The sequence below is a fragment of the Leptopilina boulardi genome, unplaced genomic scaffold (genome assembly GCF_019393585.1).
Source record: "Leptopilina boulardi isolate dan_hultmark-lab unplaced genomic scaffold, ZJU_Lbou_2.1 LbouV2_165, whole genome shotgun sequence".
In the NCBI taxonomy this organism is placed as follows: Eukaryota; Metazoa; Arthropoda; class Insecta; order Hymenoptera; family Figitidae; genus Leptopilina; species Leptopilina boulardi.
This window is the reverse complement of record NW_026137713.1, coordinates 5,471,375-5,485,391: the sequence shown is the minus strand read 5'-3', so window position 1 is coordinate 5,485,391 and position 14,017 is coordinate 5,471,375. Positions and strand designations below refer to the sequence as shown.

The 14,017-nt window shown below is 30.3% G+C and overlaps 1 protein-coding gene across 3 annotated transcripts in view; it reads left to right on the top strand.

Moving 5' to 3' along the window:
* Positions 1–14,017, top strand: part of LOC127277238 (insulin-like growth factor-binding protein complex acid labile subunit) — a 106,043-nt gene that overhangs the window by 30,719 nt on the left and 61,307 nt on the right. Inside the window, exons 1-2 of one of the 3 annotated variants that reach the window (XM_051298174.1) lie at positions 94–243; positions 1,528–1,680. The gene's annotated coding sequence lies outside the window, so the exon portion shown is untranslated. Of the gene's footprint in view, positions 1–93; positions 244–1,527; positions 1,745–14,017 lie in introns of those variants that run through there. The other 2 variants (XM_051298171.1, XM_051298173.1) reach the window with 2 other exon arrangements.

The window sequence follows — 14,017 nt, the reverse complement described above, 5'->3', positions numbered from 1 at the left end:
TGTTATGGCGTCGCGCATGCGTTTCTCGTATTTTTAAGTTTTATATACGTGTTTTCACGTTTGTGAAGTCTGCAGGTGCGAGCGATGGTCTGTAAAATCGGTAAATAAAAAAAGCACACGTGCTGCTGCCAGCAAGGATTTTCTTTTTCCAGTCGCATTTCCATTCATCGCCAAACAAGCTTACATAATACATAACAATGTGCACAGGCGAAAAAGTTATTTGAATTTCGCGCCATTCTTGCAGTACGTGTGTGTTGCATTTATTTAAAACGCAGATTTACCTTAGATTTTGTTTTATTTGTCTCTTTCAAATCCTCTTCTTCTTTTCTTTTCTAATCTTAGACATATATACACTATAAGAACTTATTTTAAAATCAAAAGATAAGTTTCATTTTATTTAATTTATAAGTTTTTAATAATAAATATTATATAACTAAATGATGGGTTTGATTCAAAAATTATTTATTTCTCAGTGTAAAAACACACGTGTAAAATGCAAAAATCATTTTTGCACTTTGCAATTATTATTTTTATTATTATCATTTTTTAGTTCAGTAACACATTAAAATTACTTGTGCATAATTTGTGGTAATATATAATTGATACTCCGAAATGATTTATGCGTCGCAAACAACATTTAAAACCGATTATAAATCGTAGATCAAATATTAAAACCGTGACGTTTGATTGTGTATGTATAAGCATCAATAAACATTTGCCTATGGTAAATATAAACGTATTCATTATTATTTGTTATTGTTATAACGGTTTTTCAGACACATAAATTATTCTACCGATTTGTCGCGAATAAATGCCACATAATTGATTATACATGGGGAACTCTAAAATGAATGGAAATAATCTCATTAATGGAGGAAAATGAGAAAAAAAAAATTTAATGAAATTTAAAGTTCAAACTTGAGTTTAAAATTATGTATAATATAATTTATCATTCACGATTTAATGAGTTGGTAATTGGAATAATTTTTATTTTCAAATATTTTCTGGACACAAGTAATTAAAATCTGTAAAGGTATATATATACATATACAGTTAGGTTAAAATGGCGTGTAATTTTGTAATGACGACCTTTGAAATTTGAAACTTTTAAAATTTTCTACATGATTCTCATAGTTATTTGTGACATGAGGAATAGATGATGTTTATTCACGAGAGATACGGTTGCTGGGAAGTGAGAGAAACAAATTAGACTCTTGCCCGACCCTTTACACTTGTTTCATTTCTCAAGATAATTACAGAACGAATATATGAAAATCCAACTTGTATATTTTTAGACTGGACGAATGAGCTTTTAGGCTTAAGCATATATACAAAGTCTTCCATCTAAAAATACATTAGTTGCATTCCAGTATTTTCTTAACCGGAATATTCAGTCTGTTTAATAGTCATGTTTTTCTATATATGTATGTACATATACATTTACATATATATATATAGTTGATTTTGATAAATTGCATTCTTCAGTGTTTTAAATATCATTTATATGTGTGTTTTTTTTTCTTCTAGAGATTTTCTATAAGATGAATGTCCCGACGTCTATATTTTCAAGGATGAGTCATCGACAAAAGCTGCCTACTGTTTTACGTGCAAAAAGGAGACATAACATTTGCTATGACGTGCAGACGAGTATATACTTGACGTTTATGGAGGATCGTAAAAGTGAGTTTTTAAAAATTAGTTTTTTGCGTAAGTTAAAAAAGGAGGGAGCCTAAAAATCTTTAAGGTAAGCCAAATATCGAAAAAATTAGGTATTAAACAAAATTTTTCGTTTCTCAAAAATTTGGCATTACTCATATATATATAGAGAAAATCGAACATGAAATTCGTTTATAATAGAGAGTTATACGATTTTGATATATACTTTTTCAAAATGATTAATTGCATTTGATACACGCATTTTTAGTTTGATCAATACGAAACGCTTTCAATGCTTTCACTTCCGATAAAAGTCTACACGTTCTATGTTACATTGAAACTGTTTTAAGAGCGAAACGATTCCACACAAAGTGTTTCGGGAGAGCGATTTTTTGTTCACCTTTTTAAAGACATAGTGTAAAACCTTCACACATATGTCATTTGGAAAAAAATGAAGTGAGATATGGATTTTTTTTTCTACCTTTACATTATTGAAATGAAAAAGATGAAAAAATTTCTTTTAACTGTATGATAAGTGTATTATTAATCAATTTGATATTCACCTGTCCGGTATATCTCTATAATATATATAGGAAATATCTGGAAAATGTTTAATTCACGAGCAGATTTTGATATTCGTGTTGGTATATATATATATATATATATGCAGACAATTTACATGTTTGTTGTATATATAGAGAATTTGAAGCACACGGAATAGAGTATAGAGAAAAATAGCTGTATGCTCTATCGCAATTTTCTTATCGTATCGTACGCATGAATTCCGCATTTTCCGCTTCCATTCATCGCCGCCAACTGGGAGAAATAAGTAGATAAAACCATTGCCAAGTGCATTTGTTACCAAAGACTGACAAGTCAATACATACATAAGCTTAATACAACTTGGCAACGTACCTTTATTCTTGGGGTGGGGTGTGGGGTATAAGAATACTTTTGTTTACATAGAAAATACTTTAATGTCAAATATACTTAGAAAAAAAGTAAATAAAATAAAGTTCGTGTTAGATATTAATTACTTAATATTAATATTTTTACTTAACATTTTTAAAATTCCATCATTTATTGGTATCAGAAACAAAAATTTAAAACCCAAAGTTTTCTTGGAATACTCTTGATATTTCTAGGATTTGCTAGGATTTTTCCACTTTTCCTAATTTTTCAGGTAATTTTTATCCTATACATTGAAAACCTTTTTCTGTCGATTTCTTTTATCATCATTTACCCTCCAATATTCCTGGAAGGACAACCCGTTAACATCTTTACGACTGAATTATCGCTTTGATTATTGATCTATTGTTCGACGCAAATTTATGGGACAATGCAGGTTCTGCAGGTGACCTAGAGAGAGAAATAGAGGGTGTGAGCGAGAGAGAGAGAGAGAGAGAGAGAGTATACTGACTGGTTATGGGCAGTCACGTTTGTCAATGATTGTATTGTCCTCTCAACTCTCGTGTTTACTACTGCATAGGGCATCCACTAAAACTATTTATAAAGTACACACGTTTTCGTTTATTATCACAATATGGTGTCATATGTCATTTTAAAGACGGAATATAACGTAATTCATTCTTATCGATGAATAAAACGTGTGCGCATCTCGAGGTTTACGATGTGGGGTTATATAATGCCCCACGGCTAGAGAGCGAGCGCTATACTGAAAGCGCTTCTATAACCCTTCTGTATTTCGATGCAAAATTAAGAGCCCATTTACCCGCAGGCTCGTGTCTTGATGTTGCCAAAATTCGCTCTTCAACTACTGTGAACCGCAAATACACGTCCGACATATTTTATGGATGTCGTTAACGAATTTCTCGACGCTCTATGGGAGGTCCCTTGGTTTCGGCCCTCAGGAGGTCCCCGAGTACCTTTTCTGTTGCCTCCCGCATGTCTTCATCAGGATCAAAAGGTCTCTTCATGAATGTTCAAACAGATTGTTTCGAATAATTGGCTTTTCCATTTGTAATCCCATATATATCGTTTGAAAATTAAAGTTATGCAGAATTAAACTTGACGCATCACTGTTCGGGGATGTTCCCCACATTCTCATTTTTGCTGTGTCGAATAAAAAACTATCGATTTTCTGTTTAAAAAGTAGACTTTATATTCAACCAAATTTAAAAAAAAACAACAAATTTTTTTAAACAGAATTTCTATTTAGCTCAATTTTTGCATTCTCTAGTCCCGTGTCTAGTTTTCTACGAGTCTTTACTGGCGCTGCCTAGTTAAATTTCCCTGGCGCTATAGCAATATCACAGAAAATTAAAAGGCATTAAAATAAGCTGCAACGCTTATTTTTTTAATCTAATTTTGCTTATTTTAATATCGAAATGGATTAAAATATGCAAAATTAGATTAAAATAATAAGCGTTGCAGCTTATTTTAATGCCTTTTAATTTTCTATGATATGTGACGCTTAAAACGTTTAGAGGTTAGCTAGGCCATGTTATTTCTAGCATAACTAGGGTACTGTTCTATTTTTTTTCTTCACGGAGAGAAATAGATGGTAAGAATTTATGATCTTAAGGGCCGGTTTCACCAACTATGGTTAAAAGTTAATCAGCGATTAAAGCCAATTTAACCGCTCATGATTGGTCGGTTAGGGATTTAATCGCTGATTAACTTTTAACCGGAGCACAGAAAATTAAAAGGCATTAAAATAAGCTGCAACGCTTATTATTTTAATCCAATTTTACTTATTTTAATCCATTTTGGTATTAAAATAAGCAAAATTTGATTAAAATAATAAGCGTTGCAGCTTATTTTAATGCCTTTTAATTTTCTGTGAGTTGATGAAACTGGCCCTAAGATGGTAAAAAGTAGATGTTATCCGGTACTATCATTATGCTACTCGGTACTATCAAAGATGTTACAAATGTATGGTTATGTTACCCACTACAATCAAAACGTTACTCCGTACAATCTGGATTGTAACTGATAGAATCTAGATTGCTGTCTGTATATGTAAGATCAAATATGGTACCTGGTACTATCTAGATAGTATCCCGTACCATCTATTTCTCCCCGTGTTCAATTAAAAATTCTTAATTTTTTAATATAGAACAATTTGCAACTAAAATATGAAAGGAATTTTCTAATATTGAGAAATATTTTCCCCTCTATTCTAATTTTCAATTAATTTGATTAAATTATAAATTTCATATTTTACATCAATAATTTACGCTAGTTGTGAAAGTTTTCTCGAAGTGTGATAAGATTTACTTGATAATCTCTCTCCCTCTCTCTCTCGGGACTAACTTGAGGGAACAACGAACCTGCCAATCGCAGGCGTATCAATTCGATGCACGCGAAACAATCGATTAAGTTTTGGAATTGTCGTCGTATTATGGAACACCCCTCTGAATTATCGCACGAGATTAATTTCCCACTCGACATAGATCACATTCTAAAGCGAAAACCTCTGGGTGGTATGACAGCATCCCCTGGTATATACGTGTGCGGTGAGAGCTAGCGAACGCGCGAGAAACGATCTTTAACACCGCACCGACAAAACTCCAGAAGTGTGTATAAGTAGCTTCGTTTAAAGATCTTTTTACGATTTATTGCAGCATTAGTTACATGGCTCTGCAAACTTACGCTAAAAGTACACTTGAGACATTCACGCCACACTCTTCTTTTTTTTTTTTTTATTATTATTATTATTCTTTATGGTAGTGATAAATTTGATTAATACTTGGTAATAGACATATCATTTCTTATATATGTTGTTTCTCACTCAATGGAATATGTTTTCGCTGTTAAAATTTTTATCGGATATTTTATAGCATATAAAAAATGTTCTGTGAACGGAAATTACATGGTATCAAGAAGTTAAGATAGTGTAATATTTTGCGCGTAAAAAGTCACTAGGTTTTTTCCCTAAAAAGATAATGTGTGTGGATTTTTTTTCTTTCTGCAAAATACTATAATGTATTCCTGTTTGATTGAAAGGAATTTTTTTAAAATACATATCGTTATATTAAAAAGGAAAAAGTAATTATTGAAATTTTTTCATTGCGACAAAAGAGAAAACTTGCATTAGGAGGAAATTTTTTTTTTTCCTTAATGTGTCCATTAATTTCGTGAGTCACTGTTTTACATTCATTTAGAATTTTTTTTTTTCTAATTATTTGTATCATGCTATTCAAGTTTTAGTCTGCGTGTTACTTGTCATTGTAATTAACAAGGGGCACATGTAGCGACTGCGTGATATATCGTAATTTAACATTATAGGAGGGCAAACATTTTTGTTGACTTCTACTTAATTACTGGAGCCGTAAACGATTTTTCAAACAGTAAAGTCTCGATTCTTTTTTAATTTAAACGATTTTGTTCATTGAGAGCAATAAATCAAAGCTAGATCCTTATGTTTCTTCTTTTTAGAAGGATATTCTTATTTTAGAAGAAAAATTCTATTCCTTTTAATTTGAGAATTTAATTTGTTTGGTAGTAACACATTTTCTAAAACTATACCATCATAGTTATTTTCGAATAGATTAATGTCCTCTTAAATCGAGAGAAATCTGCTGAAATCGAGAGTTTTTTTTCTTCTGTATGTATCATCGATTGTTCTTGTTATAATTTTTTCTATTTTTAATCCTATTTTTTAAAAAATCACGTGATATTAAAATTATCACTTTTTGCGTCATTATAACCGCAATAGATCCTCTTCATTTGTTGATCATATATGACTTAATTTAATTGGTAATTATTTATTAATGGAATTGAAATTATACAGTGACACACACTATAATTTAGCAATATTTCAAAAATGTTAATTTACAAATTACAATTATTGTTGATTAAAGCAGGTGTGTTATTTACTCATCTCGCGTGAAATAATCCTATACGAAAGTAAAATCAAAAATAAATAAAATATGTTTATTTTGAAAGTAAATAAAAGTTGAGGAAATATTAAATGTTTACTATAGGGTTTTCGAGTTTTTTTCTTTTTTTAAAAATAGATAGATAGAGGGACAGAAGTTGAGCGTGTTCTTTTAATTTTCGGAATAACCGCAAATGGAATGGGTTGAGCTGAAGAGAAAAAGCGTAGTTGGGGGTGACTGTCAGAAAAGAATGGAAAAAGAAAAAGAAAGTGTATATATATATATATTTTGTGTAGTGAGATAAAAGAAAAAAAGTGAAGCACACATAGAAAGACTAAAGCTCTGTGAGTGAAGAAATATATATCATCCTTTTGTTCATATATACACTTTTAGAGCAAGTCTTATGTATTCATTAGCTTATTAGACTACATTGACCTAGTAATTTGCACATCTTCTCAAGGACCTCGCTCGAGTTCTTGGCCTATTTTAGCAAATTTTTTTTTTTTCCTTCTTACAAACTCGCACATAATTCTCTCCTAAGAACCATCAGCTGCAAAGTTATGTACTTTTTTTCATCAAAAACTTTCTTTCTCAATTGTTTGTTACTTTTTTATTAAATCTTTATCGATTTTTTAAATTATATTCTAGATATATATACGAAATTTTCTTTATCCATTTTAATGAATCATTCTGAATTGAATTTCCTAATGAAATTTTTTTCCCACATTTTTTTTTACGAATGTTCCATCATTAAGGATAGAAAGGAATGTTTTTCATTACTTTTTAATCACATTTTCTTTATATTATATATCAAAATTTTATATATGAAGAAAATTTCATATATATTACGAAAATTACAAAATCCTTCCAACATTTCTATTTATATATATTTTTTGAAGATTTTATAACGATAGTAATTTTATTCCAATTATATATCGTATACATATACTAAATATATAGTAATGCAAATGAAATAACTTTCATGTGATTAAAATTATTTAAAGCTTTGTATTACAAATTTTTCCATAGCGTATATTTAGTAAAGAAATTTAATATCCGTGAACTGGGAATAAAAACAAGAAAGGGGGAGGGGGTGATAGAGACGAAAAAACGAGTTGAAATAGTGAGTGAAAAGTGAGAACACGATATAGGAAAAGTTAATTCCAAGTCGTAATATTGTGAATAAAGTGTATATATATATATATATATATGTGTGTATATACACATATATAACAATGGTTGTCAAGCTTATACGAGCTCCCGAGTGATATAAATCGGCAATATAACAGAAGCAATAAAAAGTATGTAATGGAGACTCTAGCGCAAACATGCGTTTTTTTTTTTTTTTTTTTTTTGTAAGTTTATGAGGATCTCTTAATTTCCGCGTCTGTGATTTTCCCAGCTTGCGAATATCGTGATTCATGAGGGCACATTGTCTATGCTCCTGTTGCGCGTTGCGCTTTTCCTTCTCGATATTAATCTTTTTGCAATACCAAAGTCAACGCCCAAGACACCATTTTCTCAACTCCGTATATCTATTTCTTTTTTAGTTTGAGATGTCAATGCTAAAAATAAAAATGATAAATGAATCGACACGGATCGGTGAAATATTTCTTTAGACGGGTTTTCTTATAAGTTTTTAAATGTAACATTTCATAACGCCTACGAGAATTTTATTTCTTTACTATTATTATCATTAATATTAGTATATGTATTATTTTTATTATTATTATTATTATTATTATTATTATTATTATTATTATTATTATTATCATGCTCTACATCACGTTGGAAGAGGATTTGTCCAAGAAGTCGAAACAGAGTTGAGTGCAAGTGAGCGATGCATTTACGCTCGAGACACACAGGCCTTGCGTTTAACACGAAACTTGCTGTAATAACTTTGACATAATCTTACCAAGTTCTAGAGCTTTGTCGATTCGATTAAGAGCGAGTCGCTTATAATCCGAGTTGTAACTATAATTGTATTCTCTGAATCATTCAGTACCCTGGAAAATATATGATTAATTGCACCTGAAAAAAAGAAATTTTGAAAATATATCTTTTTACTATATATCTCTCAACTATAATGTATATATGTTTTTATTCTCAAAAAAAAAGAACCCCAATAGAGAATGCAATTTTCAATGAAATAAAATTTAATTGACGTTGAAATGCAATTATTTATTTGCAACAATGTAGGAGGATCTTCCATTTCAGTAAATCTTTTCCTGGCCGCACGTAATTTTCTTCTTACACGATGGCTAATTGCTGAATAAGAAACTTCCTTGCCCGTAAAACCGTTAGTAAAACGATTCCCCAGCATCTACCTGAAATGCAGATTTTCTCTAGCAAAAGTATGTATATATATATATACGCGCCGTAAATCTCAATAAAGGTGAAACAAAATTTTTTAAGTCTTTTCGTTTCACTAACTTTCTTGGTATCTGAGAATTTCAGTATATCTCTCAACATTTACATTTAAAAAAGTAAATAAGAACAATACAATAATTTTAGGCTTTAAAAAAAAAAATTATCCATTATCTATAGCAGAAAATTATAAGAATGAAATCTCGAGGTATTTTCCGAGAAAAATCCGTTGCATATAGATGTTTTTATATAATAGCTTTGAAAAACTTTTGTCCCTATAGAATTTCTTCACTGGGAGTGATCCCTAAAATCCGCATCCCGGACGACAGATTAACATTCATGAAGAAGTGTAAACTTTAAACGTGGAGGTGAAGAAATCAAAGTTTTAAAACTTTTTTCATTATCCCGATGAGGGAGAATTATTCAAGGTTGTTTTGAAATTCGATTCCAATTCTCTATTTCTCTTTCTCTGCGGCAAGAAAATTTCCTGAATTCGAAGTGACAAGTCAAACTCGCGTCGACGACGTATTATTGTTTGTTCAAGCAATCACTATGTAAAAAAGATGCGCTATATCGTCGTTGTTAAAATATACAGGACAAACCTACATTTGAAATAGATTATGTCTCCCCAAAATTTATTTATAGAATCTATAGTTTTGACTTTTCAATTCTCTCCGGACCCTTTTTCCTGATCCGTGCGTCGATTCATTTATCATTTTTATTTTCAGGATCGACACCCAGTCTGAAAAAAAGAATACGTTTAGGTTATATATCGCTGAAAAGCATACATTACTTATATGTGAGGTCTGAAAGGGAGCTTTCAATTTTGTCTCACATATATAGAGCGTGAAAAAATATTTGGAAAATAAATTTGGCAAAATAAAGAATGGGGAAATTTAATTTGAATTCTATATTTATATGGGGAATATTATAAATATAAAAAATCTCACCGATTTAGAGAATATAATTGTGGTCAAATATTTGGAATTTTATATACATATCTAATTGAAAATATTTTTCGTGTATTTTTAAAATAAAGAAAGGAAAAGGATTCTCGTATAGTCAAACAAGAAAAAATAAAGTCTGAGAGTGCATCAAAAGAGTGCAAGTCAGAGAGAACATAAATCAACATAAATAGATGTGAAAAATGTATAAGGCCATTGCATGTCGACCTTATATATTGACTAAGAGATTTATATGTATAGCTTTGAAGAGTCTATAAAACGCACAATATGTTAATTGCACAAGTCAAGCAAACAAAGGAACATATATAGTCTCGATAAACACGCGAATTATATATACATATATTTAAAAGTATATACTTTCCATATTACATTTAAATAGCAGGAAGCAGAGAAAAATTTCGTTTTCAATATTTAATATTGAGATTAATTAGAGAACAATTTTTAAATTTGGTTTACTTTACTAAAATATTCTAATAATTATAATGTTGTAACTAATTCTCATGCTTGTATTTTTAAAATCATGTGAAAGAATTTATTTACCAAAAAAAAGAAAAGAAAAAATGGAGACAAAGACAAACTGTGTTTAATAGTTTTCATCTTCAACCTGATGTTTAAACCCAAGGGATATCCGTTGAATTTCCAACTTTGCAGCTGCACGTCGATTATCTTTTAATCATAATCTTTTAATTTAAAGTTTCTGATGCAACGGAAGTTGAAGTAGGAAAAGAGTTCGCTTCTCTATACATTTCCCCTGAGCAGGGTCGTCTCCCGGAAAATAAATTATTCCCGACTTGTACATATGGAGGGTGTGTTTATATATATATATATATATACACGAAATATAATCTATTAGGAAGTATAAAAAAGAGAGAAAGAGAGAAAGAGAGAGAGAGAGAGAGAGAGAGGGAGAGTTGGAAAACGTGTTGCAGCATTATATCTTGGTGATTCCGCGGACATAGCGATCGATCTACCAATCACCCTGACGCCTAAGGGGAAAAGGAAAAACGTGACCGCAATGCATTTTCATGGAAACACGAGTGGTTCTGGTCTATTAAACGCGCCCAATGCATTACTGACTAGGGTAATTAACACCCGTCCCCTGACTAATTAACGCTATCTATATATACAAGCGGATAAAAATTATTTGTCAAAGTTCACGACGATTTAGCCATTTATACCGACCTCGAAACATTTTAAGCAATTTATTATTATATAAACTTTGTCTTTCGCTATAAACAACTTTTAGTATATATGGAACAAAAAAAAGAATTTAAAGTTCTAACAGAAGTAATTAGCAAATTAAACACCCTAGAAAAAAATATATTTATTACAGAGGTAAATAAATATTTCTTTCAAATAAATTTTATTTGTACCAAAAAATTAAAAATTTTAAGAAAACTTGTTTTTATATTAATATAGTTTACATTTGCAAAATGCATTGGGTAAAATATTAAAATAAAGTTTATGAGTGTCATATTATATATATATATAACTAACAATGGTGACATTATAGCGCATTAATGAATCATTTAACATTATAATTCAATTTGGAGTTTATATTTTATTATCGTGAGTAAAATTATCACCTTTTGTTGTATCAATTGACCCATTTATTACTCGAAATGATATGATATCGATGTCTATTGCATTCAATTCATAACAGACTCTTCATTCAATTTTAAAAATATGAATTTTAATAATTATTATAATTCAAATTTACCTCAATAATTAATTTTTTCTATTTATTTTTCAAGTTCATATTTTTACAATTTGATTTTTAGCATATATTCAATATAATATTATTTCCTAAAGTGTCTTTATAAAAGTTTTCAAGTATTAAGAAAATCCTTTCTTCTTTCCAATTGAAACAACATCTCCCTCTCTGCTTCTAAAAACAGTATATATATATACAAAATCATATCATCCAATTTGAGGGAATTTCTTTTCCTTCTAAAAATGCTATCTGGCAGCTTTTCCGTTCGCGTTCCTTTCCTGTGGTGCACTTCCTATATAGTTTTTTTTTTCGCTTCCGCAGCGTAAGTTTTGTTGATACTTGCCACATGCACGGCTGTACTTTATAGTTTATACCAGGGGTTACAAGACGTTGAACCTAGCAGTACGTCGTGTCTCTGAAATCGATAAGAGAATGGGGGGAAAGTGTGTACTGCAGCAGGTGTAGCTACGATTGACTTGGCTAGCCACTCACCGACACTCGATTGTAGATTTATATTTCACGCATTTTGCGATTGATCAACGATAGGCTAATGAACGACTAAACCGCCTCTCTCGAGTTTCTCCCTTTACGCTTGAAAATTACAATTTTCACCATTTTAAAGTCGTGTTAAGTAATTGAATTAAATTGCCCCTATATCATTGTAAAAATAAAATAGCTTTAAGTATATATTTATTTAATATAATATAATAAATATATTTTTAAAAAAATTTGTCTTCAATTCAGAGTTAGAAAGACATATTATTTGTAATAATTTAATTAAAAAAATAACAATTATGATTTACTTTTAATATTTTTTATTCAAATAATTATTAACAATGAGAAATTAATTAAATTATAATTACTAAAAAAAAAACTTATAATTTTAACATTATCTTGATGAAAAGTTTCTTTTATAGAAAAATTTTTCGGCAAGTAATATAAAAGTTTTCGAGAGAGTGCACACTTAAAACTGTAACATTACAGAACTAGGGGAGGGGAAAAAAATTATTTCCTGAGGGCAAATGTCATAAATGAACAATACAGATATATCATTCCATGAGAGAAATAAATGGATAGAAGAAAGCAAAGGAAAAAGCTGATAAATAGGATTTTTAGAGGGAAAAGGAATTTCCCCAAATTGGATGAAATGAGTGCACACGCTGTTTTAGGGGGAGATGTAATCTCAATTGAGAGAGACAATTTTCTTTAAGAAAACCCTTAAGTACACAGAGAGAAAGAGTTTGTAAACTCCAAAATCGCTTGAGTGGAACGACTTTATATATTATATAGATAGAAGAAAATAGTAGATAATTTTTTTTCTTGAAAAAAAAAAAAACGAAAAAATTCTTTCCTAAGGATCATATAATCATAAATGAGCAATGCAGGTATAACCAACACATTGACACAAGAAGTTATTGGGCAAGTTAAGAGGCTGCAGGATGATCTTATCAGTATCAGTACCGATGTTGGAGAACGATATTAGATTAAACTTCGCTTCAAGAATGCTGCTGGTTCCGATAACAATCAGCAACCCCAATTTCTCTGGCAGCATGCTGTTTCGACCCTGACTCTAGAAACCTTCATCTCCCTTATTTATACACATATATATAGGTATATATATCTGCGACGTCCGGTCAAATAATTCCATCATTCCTATTTCCTGAAGATCTTACACTCGTACCATTAAGATAAGATTAACTAACTACAGCTTTTTAAAAAATACCAGGTGCACTTCTTTTTCTTCTACATATTTATATACTCGAAAACGTTTTATATTGTGTTTAGGACAATCGATTTTACATATATGGCTTTGATGTTAGCGATATTTTGTTGGTTCAATAGAATTCATTTGTTCGGACCTAATTTTACGGGCAGTCATCGATTGCGTCCTGTAAGGGGAAGTTGCATACCCCCACTCTATCCGCCGGGCCATAAACACGGAGCTCGAGGGACGCATGCACCGCGGGGGGCCTGAGCGACGTTCTCGGGCCTAATGACATTTTCTATTTATGGCCCTTAATGAGTTTTTCCAAAAAAATAAAAAATTTTTAAATATTAACAATTTTTAATTTTTTTTAACATATTCTTATTCCTCGTAATTTCACGATTACGAGCATATGTTATTCGAATTAAAAATGTTAATATTTAAAATGTTTATAATTATTATTAAATAATATTAAATTTAATTGTTTCTTAATTTAATTATACTGTTTAAAAAACAGTATAAATTAACTAACATTTTCCCATCACACTTACAGGCTTAGGACTGGCCTCTATATTATTATAAAAATTTACATTCAAAAAATTTTTTTTGTGCATATGTATATACATATATTGTATCGGTTTTTGATAAATACCGTAAAATGGGGTAAAGTCGGCGTTTGCGGGTAAAGTCGGCCGGCGCTTTAAACACTTAAATATTGTATTTCATTTATTAATTTACATTAATTCTAACTACATTTTTAATAAAA